Genomic DNA, 7,774 nt, shown 5'->3' with positions numbered 1-7,774 from the left:
GAAATACATATAAATAAATAAAATCGTGATTAATTTTACGCAGTAACAAGACTCATAATGACTTCTAGAAGGTACCTAATCCGTCTAATAATATAGATGGAAATATCAAATTTTAAGTATACCTTTTCTGAAATATATTTACTGAATTATTACAATTGTATTAGAGGAGAAATAGAGAGAGAGAGAGAGAGAGAGAGGGCTACCTACACATATATAAGGCCAGATCTTTTACATGTGCCGGTTGTGCCGTCGTTATTTATAGTAATATGAAGTTTATCCCCTGTGTGTAGGTACCCAAAAAGAATTTAAATAACATATTATGAGAAATTATTTATATTTTGAAATAATCACATTTTAAGCGTTCGCATCGTGTGCTCCGATATTTTATAACCCCCGTCCCCCGTCTCCCCGCTATAGGGTGGAGCGTATAAATACAGCACCGCCAGGGTCGGTTATAGCGGAGAGCCTCGGACACTCGCACGGACGCACCGACTAGCACCAGCACTTCCACAGCCGTATTTTTCTGAAGAAAAATATAACTGCCGGATCGCGCCCGGCTCTCGCCGGAGGGGATCGCCTGCGTCAACGAAGCCAGCCATCGGTCGCCCTAGTTGCGGGACCAATCCTAGGTTCCGCTCAAACGGTTCACCTAGGAAAGGAACCGTAGGCTAGGCCCACGACCGACCGCTATGCGCCGCGAGACTCCGCCCGCAGAAAACGAAGATGAACGAAGGGGATAAGCACCCCCCCACCCCCGCGGGACGGGTGGGTACTTCGAAACAACGGTTTCCAGAGATACCCGCACGAACTCCGCCGACAGTCACCGACCCCCCCGCCCCCGCGGGGCAGGTGGGTAGCCTGGAAAGCGGGTTTCAACCACTACCGACACCAGCAATCACCACAACGGACACCGAACGAGCCAAACACGACGACCACGACTCCGTAGAGGAAGAACTCGCCGAGTTTACGGATGCCCTCACAACCGACGCCGAGCCAGACACCGTTTCCCCGACGAAATGGAAAACGTCCGACGCGGCCCCAGGACGCACCTTCTCGCCAATCCCGCGGGAAGCCCAATACCGACTTTCCCCCCACGAGCAACTGGATCGTGATCGTATCCTGGTTGCTCGTCTTGGGCAAGTCGGTTACATGTCTCCGGGTATGGAGGCATGGATGGTGGCTTACATCAGGCTCCAGGGACATGCCCTGGGAGAGGCAGTGGAGCTGCTACCTGAAGATGCCCACTTCCTCCAGTTCCTGGAGGATCACCCGGCAGCCCTCCGCCCCTCGGCTATGAAGAGGAAGCCGGAAAGCAGCCCACAAGAAAAGCAGCCAGAAAAACGCGCGTGCCACAACATCTCGCCGCCGACCGACCCGCGACTCCGCGCCCGCCGCGAAGCCGCGCCGCAGCCAGAAAAAGGCCCTTTTAAGGGCCCCAAACCCAAACACAATGAAAAAGGAGATGGCCACTTACCCGGGTCAGCAACGACAGCAACTCAGCAGCCCGCAGCAACACCCGCAGCACCCGACCACAGCTACGCGAACGCCGCAGCCCTCCCCTCGGGCTCTGGAGACGCCAGCACCGCAACCTCGGCAGCAAGGCTGCAACAAAAAAATAATAATACTGTTACATCAAAAAAAAAAGACAGCACCCAAAAAAATGAAAACAGTAGCGTTAAAAAGAGCAATAACGCCATGCAGCCTTGCGGCGACGATGAGGGTAGAAAAAAAAATAAAAAATCCAAATACCCTGCCATCGTCGCCGAATTACTACCCAACTGGCCGAGGGCCCTGGAGGCCATCGCGGAGGAGCTCGGCGAGTCACCCCATTCCAAGCCGAGGGGAGAAGGAGTGGAGTTCGAGCCCCAAACGGAGGCCGAATATCGCCTTATTATTAGGCACCTGGCCAAGTTGGAGGATGCGGCAATCGCCGCAATCGCTGCAGCCAAAGAAAAAGGGGAGACCACGGACATCGTTAAGCCGATATATCACATATACGGGCTGGACGATGAGAAGCGGCTTAAGGTGGCCGTCAGGGGCCTCCCCTCCAAGACACCGACGGAAGAAGTGAAGAACGCCCTAGAGAAGCTTGGACACCCCGCAGAATACGTCAAGCAAATAAACGCGAGGTCGGGCCGCCCGGGCTGCATATACTTCGTGCAGCTTGCGGGGCCCGCCCGAGATCACGCGGGAGTCTACGAGGTGAAAGAGCTTCTACACATGCGGGGAATCAAGGTGGAGGCATGGCGCGGGAAGAAGGGGCCCGCACAATGCCACAACTGCCAGGGGTTCCGCCACTCCTCGCACGGATGTCACCGCCAAACTGCCTGCGTCAAATGCGCCGAGCCACACCAATCCTACCAGTGCACCAGGCCTAGAGACCAGAAGGCCACATGCAAAAACTGCAGAGGAGAGCACCCGGCAAACAGCCGAAATTGCCCGGTCTACAAGAGGGAGGCCCGAAACTGGAAAGCTGGGAGATCTGCCCTCTCGGCCCCAGTCCCGAGCCGCCCAGGCCCCATCACCAAGGCATCAGTCCCCAAGCCCACAGTGGAGGAGTCGGCGCCAGCGTCTCTGATGGCGCCGGCCAACCCCCCCACTCAAAGGGGGGATACCGGAACGAGCCTTTCCACAAAGAAAGCCAAAAAGAAGAATAAGAAGAAGAAAGCCGCCACCAACACTCAACCAGCGCCAGCCCATCAACCAGCGGCCCTACACCCAGCACCAGCACCAACACCAGCCACCAGCATCGCGCCAACCGCTACGCCAGACCTCGCCGCTCTAGTGGCGCAGCTCGCCGCGGTAGCCCAGGCGCTCACTGCCGCCCTACACTCCACGCAGCAAAGAGCTAGCTAAGCTGCGTGTAGTATACTGGAACGCGCAGAGCCTGCGCTACAAGATCGGGCTGCTCCGCGAGTTCCTGAAATCGCAAGATGTGGACGTGATGCTGGTGTCCGAAACACATCTGCGAGAAGACGCTGCCCTGAAGATCCCCGGGTACCTGGTCTACCGCAAAGACGAGGTACAGCAGAACGGCACGCCATACCGGGGACTCGCAGTCATAGTCCGGAGGCCCATCGTCCACCAGCCGGTGGAATACCAGCCCCTCGACTCCTTTTACGCCTTAGGAGTCGACATCCGAGTCTCGGGCCACGATCTCCGACTATACGCCATATATAGACCAGCGAGTGCCATCGGCACCCTCACAGCAGACCTGCGAAAGCTTCTCAGTCCCAACATGCCGACCATCATGGCTGGGGACTGGAATGCCAAGCACCCGGCGTGGCACGCTGCAAGGCAGGACACAGCTGGCCGCACCATCTACCAAGCCGCCGTGGACCACAACTTCGATGTGTCCGGTCCCGAAGAGCCGACACGTCACGACGTCGCGCACGGCACCGCCGACATTATTGACTTTGTGGTCCACAAGAGCATTGCCGCCACCATGCACCAGGAGGTCCTCCCAGACCTCCCGTCGGACCACCGCCCGGTACTGCTGGTCCTGGAAGACATGCCAATCCGGGCTTTCACCGCCAGAACAAGACGCCGAGTCTGCTGGGAGACATACGCCGAAGCCATGGAGGGGAAACCCCAGACCATGGCGGTCTCCACAGCAGAAGAAGTGGAGATAGCAGCCAACACCATCTCCTCCAACATCCAGGACGCGCTCAACACAGCCACGCACACCATCCAGAGTGACGGGAGGCGCCCCCTCTTGCCACAAAGGATCTTGGACATGATAAAGCGGAAGCACGTCCTGAGGAGAAGATGGCAGACCACTAGATGCCCCACACTGCGAGCAGAACTCAACACGCTCGTCAGGAAAGTGCAGAAGGAGCTTCGAGACCATGCAGCGGAGAGCTGGGAGAGTCACATCGCGTCCATAGGCGGTGATGTCCCCTCCATCCACCGTCTATGCCGACAACTCGGCACGACGCGAGAGTCGACTCGCCCGCTCAAAGACGCGACCGGACAACCCAAGTACAAGGCAGAGGACAGGGCGGAGATCTTTGCCGAGTGCTTGGGCACCCAGTTCCGGCCCAACCCCATTCAAGACCATGAACATCAACAAGAAGTCGAACAACACCTGGAGAGGTACCTAGAGCAACCGCTGGAGTCAGATGAAGATCCGGTCTTCTTCTCACCCGGCCAAGTGCAGCGAGTCCTCAGGCGCTGCAAACCAAGGAAAGCCCCGGGCCCTGACTCGATCCCGAACGCGGCGCTAAGTCACCTGCCACTACGCTCCATAGTGGCGGTGACTCGCCTGTTCAACGGGGTCATGCGCTCGGGACACTACCCGACAGCCTGGAAACTTGGTCGGGTGATCATGCTGCCCAAACCAGGCAAGGACAGAGGAAGACCGGAGAGCTACAGGCCGATCACCTTGCTCAGCACCCTCTCCAAGGTGTTCGAGCGGCTTCTGTTGGGACGGCTCCAGCCCTACATCGAGCCTAGGCCGGAACAGTTCGGTTTCCGCGACGGGCACTCCACGTCTCTGCAGCTCACCAGAGTGCTCCACTTTATGGCGGCGGCACTAAACAAGAAGGAGCACACCGCAGCCGTCTGTTTAGACATGGAAAAGGCCTTTGACAGGGTGTGGCACGAGGGGCTTGTGTACAAACTGTCGAAGACCCAAGCACCCCGACGCATCGTTCAGGTCGTGGCTTCATTCCTGACCGAGCGCCGCTTTACAGTCGCAGTCGAGGACGCAGTCTCCAGGGAGCGCCCGATCCACGCGGGCGTACCTCAGGGCAGCGTCCTATCTCCTGCCTGCTACGCGCTGTACACCGACGACTTCCCGGTCGTGGGAGACGTCAAGCTGGGCCTCTACGCGGACGACGCGGCCCTCTTCGCCGCGTCCATGAACCCTACGCACGCCGCGAAGAAACTCCAGAGGTCCCTTGACGCCCTCCCCGACTGGCTCTCCAGGTGGAGGATGTCGGTGAACGTCGGCAAGACGCAGGCGCTGCTAACCGGCTTTACCAATAAGCCCCCCCCGCCTCTTCGCCTACTCGGAGAAGCCGTGCCATGGATGCCGCAGGTCAAGTACCTTGGAGTGACACTTGACCGGCGGCTAACAATGAAGCCGCACGTCGACGAAGTGGTCCGGCGCGTGAAAACAGCACGCACCCTGCTCCGTCCAGTGCTCTGCAGCAACCTCCCCCGCCGCACGAAGCTGGGGATATACAAGACCTACATTCGGTCCCGCCTGACGTACGCAGCTCCCGCCTGGTACGCCATGACGGCTGAGACACATAAAAAGAGACTGCGTGCGCAGGAGAATGCGGCCCTTCGCACTATAGTCAACGCCCCCCGCTTCGTGCGCAACATTGACATCCAGCGCGGGCTGAAATGGCAGAGCCTGGACACCTTCATCAGCCAACTATCGAGCAAAATGTTCGAGCGCGCCGACCACTCGCGACACCTCCATCTGCAGGGCATCGCGCCACTCCACGCACGCCCCCCGGACAACCGCCGACAGCGCCAGCTCCCCAGGACACTGGTGCCAGTAGCCGCAGGAGACGAGGAAGACCGCAGCAGCCAGACGGAGCCCGCAAACCCGTAAAGCCGCTGACAGGCCACCTCAAAGCAAAGCCATGATCGGCACTCATGAGTGGCCATCACGGCCAATCATGGCCAATCACGGCCAATTGAAGCCACAGCTCTAGATGAGCGCAGAAGGACCCTCCCGTTGTTACGGGAGGCGAAAACCAACCGCCAAAAATCCCCCACAGGGATGGAAAGGCCACTCACCCTCACAACAAATGGGGTGTGAAAGAAATACTCGACTCGGTTATAGCTATTCCACTCGTGTCGACGCGCGCCGCAAGTCGTGTGTCGCGTGTGTTATATATTCCGTTATCTAAAAGTTTAATCTTTAACAAGTCGCAATGACCGGTCGCGGTAAGGGAGGTAAAGGCCTGGGGAAAGGAGGAGCCAAGCGCCACAGGAAGGTGCTCCGTGATAACATCCAGGGTATCACCAAGCCCGCCATCCGTCGTCTCGCTCGCAGAGGTGGCGTCAAGCGTATCTCCGGTCTGATCTACGAGGAGACCCGCGGCGTCCTGAAGGTGTTCCTCGAGAACGTGATCCGTGACGCGGTCACCTACACCGAGCACGCCAAGAGGAAGACCGTCACCGCCATGGACGTAGTCTACGCTCTGAAGCGTCAGGGCCGCACCCTCTACGGTTTCGGAGGTTAAGCAAGCGGCGCTGGACACGACGATATCGTGTAATACGTGTAACGTATTACCGTATCGCGCGCGAGCGCACCGCGTGCGTCCTTCTCGGACGCAAATACAAAAAAAGGCCCTTTTCAGGGCCGCAAATAATTCTATGATACGATTACGATACATAGTTTCAGTACCGATACAAACGGACAAACAATCTATCGATCTATCTATCTAACCTAACGTACATATTATACTTATTTACGTTAAAATAATATAATATAATTAATTAATTACTTACCCCGCACCCCAACTCCAATATTCCAAGTTGTACAGCCAGATTGCTTGCCGCATCGGTGGTTTGACGACAGCTCTCTGAAACAATTATGATAAAACGTATTGAGACTTTATTAACACGAAGTAGCAATCTACCACCGCACGGCAGTCTGTAAGTAAATACATACATACATAACTGAACGCCGACCGACCGCTCGTCAATACTTACATATTATGTATTGAAATTAGACAAAATGTGTTACCCTAAATTCCATAAATAAATTAATAAATATTATATCATGCAAGTTGCGGAAACTTGCATATTATAATATTCATGAACATTTCTACATAAATAAATGCATAAAATCAGTCATGCGCAATCTATGTGTACGAGTAGGTATATATCTATCTATGTATATACGATCGGATTGTACGTCTTGCTTTACGCGTGTCCGTCCGTCCGTCCGTCCGTCCGTCCGTCCGTCTATGATACTCGAAACAATTCATATATCATATATATATATTGATCGAATTAAAATGCTCCATTCTCTTCTCCTTTATCATTCTTCTCTCGCACCGCACAGATAGGTTCATTCATTCATTTCATACATTATTCTTATTTTTTTTTTCTCTTCTCTCCCGACTTCCCGACTCCATAGACTCCTCAGACAAGACACTAGCATAACTACATAACCTAACCTAACTTAACATTTAATTATGTTATCATTGGGTACTCACGTTTTCAAATATTAAAATCATGCCCTGCACTGCACTGCACTGCACTGCACCGCACAACACTGGATCAATTTATTTGTCACACGCTCACACACTTAGTTTTACTACTAATAATATGTAACACCATCAGTCACAATCGTCCAACAACCACTTAATAAAAACAAACAAACAAACAATCACACATATTTTATTTTACCCGCGATTCACCCGTGACCGACTCTCTCACTTGACCCTGCCCGACCTGAACTAATCGGCCATCTACTGATAACTACCGACTAGGATGCACTGTCCAATTAGGTAAAGGATTCGCAAATATTGCAAAAAACAGACAGGGACACCCACATTCCCCGCACCCACTCACACCTGACCTCACCCCCTCCTGAAGGTGGTAAATAGACTGGACTAGAAAAATGTTGGGTTTCGTCTTCTGTTGTGTATATAAACGCTATCGCGAATGTTCCTATGATGAATATATTATGTATGTATATATACTTACTTACTTACCTACCTATCTAAACATAATTAATAATCTTTATGATCAAAATTGTATACTTAATTTAAAATAATTTATATAGATTGTTGTTGTTTTAATA

The sequence above is a fragment of the Cydia pomonella genome, unplaced genomic scaffold (genome assembly GCF_033807575.1).
Source record: "Cydia pomonella isolate Wapato2018A unplaced genomic scaffold, ilCydPomo1 PGA_scaffold_76, whole genome shotgun sequence".
NCBI lineage: Eukaryota > Metazoa > Arthropoda > Insecta > Lepidoptera > Tortricidae > Cydia > Cydia pomonella.
Note: the sequence above shows the minus strand (reverse complement) of the source record.